The following is a 4,466-nucleotide window of genomic DNA, read 5'->3' as shown; positions in this document are numbered from 1 at the left end:
CTTGACCTAGCCGCTGCATTTTGGACTACTTGTAGCTTGTTTATTGAAGATGCAGGACAACCACCTAGCAGTGCATTACAATAGTCCAGTCTAGAGGTCATGAATGCATGAACTAGCTTTTCTGCATCAGAAACAGGTAACTGCTACTTGCGCCCGAACTATAATATAGATACCTTTCCAAATTGTCACTAGGGCGCGCCACCGTTACACATGTTTCGTAACTTGGCAATGTTTCTACGATGGAAGAATGCTGTTTTTGTAACATGGGAAATATGATTTTCAAAAGACAAGGTGCTATCTAATATGAGACGAATGGAAGACGGCGTTTTCCACCACTAGTGGGCACTATGAGTACTTGGTTATGCCGTTCAGCCTGGCAAACAGTCCTTCAGTTTTCCAGTCTTTCATGAATGACATCTTCCGGGACATGCTCGACAGAGCAAGATTTCGGTTCACTGTCACATACAGACCGGGTTCCAAGAACACCAAAGCCGACGCTCTCTCACGCCAAACTACGAATTAAAAACTCGGTTCACCACTGCTCCTATTCTCCGACATCCAGACCCAGAGCGCCCATTCATTGTGGAGGTCGATGCTTCTAACACCAGGGTAGGCGCTATACTATCTCAACGTCATGGTTCGCCAGCTAAGATGTACCTGTGTGCTTTCTTCTCCCGCAAACTGACCGCCAACAAACGGAACTACGACGTGGGCAACCGTGAACTCCTTGCTATGAAACTAGCGCTAGAGGAATGGTGGCATTGGCTGGAGGAGACCACTCACCCATTCACCGTCCTAACCGATCATAAGAACTTGGAGTACCTGTGTTCGGCTAAACGTCTAAACCCCAGACAAGCCAGGTGGGTCTGGCGAACCCACCGACCTACCCTCGGTCACAGATTGGTTGCAACACAGTGAGGAGGTTTGGGACCGAGCTCATACCCATCTACTTCACGCTGTCAGACGACAAGAACAACAAGCTAACCGACTTCGACGTCCCAGTCCAGAGTACACACCGGGCCAATGGGTATGGCTTTCGACTAAAGATCTCCGCCTCTGGTTACCATGTAAAAAGCTCAGTCCTAGGAATGTTGGTCCCTTCAAAATTTCTAGACAAATAACTCCAGTATCATTCCGTTTAGAACGGCCCTCTAATTATCGTATTTCTCCCACATTCCATGAAATACTTCATAGAGATCATTTTTGCCTCATCTGCAAGCATTTGCTCAAAATGACATTTCATAACTTATCTTTGTCAGCTCGGATGTCACAATCTTTAGCAGGTTTTCTAAGCCGTGTGACAAACTGGTGCACAGTCTCAATGTTTTTTTTTGTTTTTTTTGTACAGCCATCTCACTAATGCAGTGTTCACTATGAACAAAGTAAGCATTCGTAGCACTCACAGCAGTGAATGCAGATGAATATTAATTATATTTACATATCAGATAAGGCTTTTCCACACACAGTTCTAGCAGGTAATATGTTCCTGCTCCATAAAGCCATCAGAGAAACTCTGAAACAATGGAGACTTTTGATAAGAAATGAAGAACAAACGAGCTGAAGACCGTGACAGGAGAGAGCAGAGCCAAACACTCTCAGGATCTCATGAGCAGATCAAACGCTGCTTTAAGACACTCTTAACTTCTCTAGTCTCTGATCATGTTATGGTTCAGTTTATTTCTGTTGAAAACGACACCATTGATCAACAGGAAGTGGAGGTTGTCTGGAGCTCAAAGCAAGGGTGTGACTAAATCAGCCAGAAAGAGCTAAATAGTCCCATGCATTAACACTTAAAGATGTGGAGTTATTTTAGCTGACAGTAGAGTTTCTCATGACTTTACTACAGATCAGCCTCACATCAGCTCATCTGTCATTTTATTACTGAATCAGTTCTGAAGAGTTTGTCTTTTCATATTTGTGGACTGAAACCATTGAAGATGTTTCACAGATTATGGTTCTTTTTGTGTTTGTGGCATCTGGTTGGTGAGTTTAAATTCATTTTTATGGCTTCTGTTGCTCCTGTTCTGGGAACATGTAATAAATTGCTGGTTAAATTAGTCAGAGAGGATAAAGATTCACTGATATTCTCATACAGAATCCGTTTGTGTTTGTGGCATCTGGTTGGTGAGTTCCTGCATCAGTTAATCACAGTTTTATTCAAATCACTGCAAAGATGCAATTATTAATCTATTAATTTTAATTAATCTAATCATTTCACAAGTAAATGATTGAAACAAGTAAATTTCAAACTGTTTATTTTAATAAACCATCATGCAGTTAAGTTAAAAGTCTTAATCTTTTCTGTTTGTTCTTCAGCTGTGTTTGCTGATTCAGGTGCAGTGACGTCAGTGTCAGTGATGGAGGGAGATTCAGTCTCTCTAGAATCTGGTGTTACTGAAATACATGATGATGATCTGATAACATGGATGTTTGGACTTTCAGAGACTCTTATAGCTCAAATCAATAAAAAATCTAAGCTCTTTTCCACATCTCATGGTGATGTTGCGGGATTCAGAGACAGACTGAAGCTGGATCATCAAACTGGATCTCTGACCATCACAAACATCCGAACTGAACATGCTGGAGTTTATGAAATACTGATTGTTGGAGCAAAACCGTTATCAAAAGCATTCAGAGTTTCTGTCTATGGTGAATAGAGATCACCTATCCTGTCTTTCAAATATTTTTTAGTTAACAATTGACATATTTATTGTTCAATCATTTTATAGTCTGAGCTGACAGACTGTATAAACACTCCCTCAACACAGTGAACCGAAAATAATTTATTAGATTTGTTAATATTTCTCTTCATTCTCTTGTGTTTTCAGCTCGTCTGCCTGTTCCTGTCATCAGCAGTAACTCTTCACAATGTTCTTCATCATCATCATCATCATCATGTTCATTGTTGTGTTCAGTGGTGAATGTGGGTCATGTGACTCTCTCCTGGTACAAAGGAAACAGTTTATTGTCCAGCATCAGTGTGTCTGATCTCAGCATCAGTCTCTCTCTACCTCTGGAGGTGGAATATCAGGATTAAAACAGCTACAGCTGTGTGCTCAACAATCCCATCAGCAACCAGACTCAACATCTGGACATCACTCAACTGTGTCACACATGTTCAGGTACAGCAGCAGCTGATGTTAGTTGATGTCGGCGCTGATATTAACGTTTATTGACTGAGCTGATCTCAGTTTGGTGTTTTTATTCCTCAGACTCTGTCCACTGCTGTGGTTCTACTGAAGCTGTGATCCGATTGGTCCTCTCTGCTCTGGTGGGCGTGGCTACTGTCATTCTTCTGGTTTATGACATCAGATCCAGAAGAGCTGAACAAGATCAAGCACAGATTCACACATCAGTAACCTAAATCATTATGTAATTTCTCATATAACAATTTTTTAAGTCATTTATTAATCTTCTTTCATTTTTAAAGGCTTTATATATTCATCTGCTGGTTTTGACGAGGCTCATTTCCAAATCCTCATATATGCTATCAAATGTGAGTGTTTGTCATGATAAATACTGATATATCAAGGTTTTATTCATTATATTTCTCTCAGTTGAGACATTTGTCATCTGTACTTGCTTGCCTTTATCAATAAAGTTTTCTGACTCTGAGGTTCAAGAGTCCCACAATGTTTTATTACATTTATCATGTCGAGTGCCTGTTCAGCAGCTGTACAAACGAGTGTGTTTGTACAGCTGCAGTGTTTACTATCTTTTCCTTTGTCATCAAATGGCAAGGTAATATAACACAATATGAAGTGTAGTGTAGTAAATGACTTTAAAATATAACATGTATGGTGAAAAAACTCTGCATCATCACAGTCTGTGAATGTTTCTCCTCTGGTTCATCCAGAAGGAGGCGCTTGACGCTTCTGAGGCTTTTTTCTCTTGTTGGAGACGTTTGTGCACTAAAATGTTGACTCTTGTGAGTGTATTTTGTCGAACCCTCGTTGCTGTTACGTACTGAACAGGTAAAATATGAGGATTGTTGTGTAAATCCATCATAAATTCAACTGGAATTTCAGTAAACACTGATCCAGGCCTCTACACTTCTGTTTCTCCAGAAAAAAAAAAAAGATAATGGTAAAACTTTCACATGTGTTTAATTATTATCATAGAGTTATGTTGCTCAGATTTGCCCAAATACTAAAGTCTGCCATCAAAATCCAGAGAGCTCATTATAAACTCAAACATTTCGCATAAAATTTGCCCAAGACAAAATATAACATCAAAATACTTATTTTATGTCTTATTTTGTTTCAGCTGGGTGAATCAGATTTACAGGCTGCTGTTTTTAACTTTTACTGTTTGTTGAAGCAATACTGGCAAAAATGCTAAATGTCATTCACTGAATGTAGTGTTAGCAGCTCAGTTTGTGAGTCAAAGTTAAACCTGCTGTGGTCTGATATATTGAATGTGGTTGGATCTGCTGGTGGACAAACAGCATCTGCATCAGCGTGTAG

General features: G+C 39.9%; 1 pseudogene; it reads left to right on the top strand.

Annotated features, from left to right (window-relative positions):
* The first annotated feature begins 2,351 nt into the window (after positions 1–2,351).
* Positions 2,352–3,364, top strand: LOC107742802 (SLAM family member 9-like; annotated as a pseudogene).
* Positions 3,365–4,466: the final 1,102 nt, after the last annotated feature.

The sequence above is a fragment of the Sinocyclocheilus rhinocerous genome, unplaced genomic scaffold (genome assembly GCF_001515625.1).
Source record: "Sinocyclocheilus rhinocerous isolate Xijiao unplaced genomic scaffold, SAMN03320098_v1.1 scaffold1879, whole genome shotgun sequence".
Taxonomy (NCBI): domain Eukaryota; kingdom Metazoa; phylum Chordata; class Actinopteri; order Cypriniformes; family Cyprinidae; genus Sinocyclocheilus; species Sinocyclocheilus rhinocerous.
This window is presented reverse-complemented; position numbering and strand designations above follow the sequence as displayed.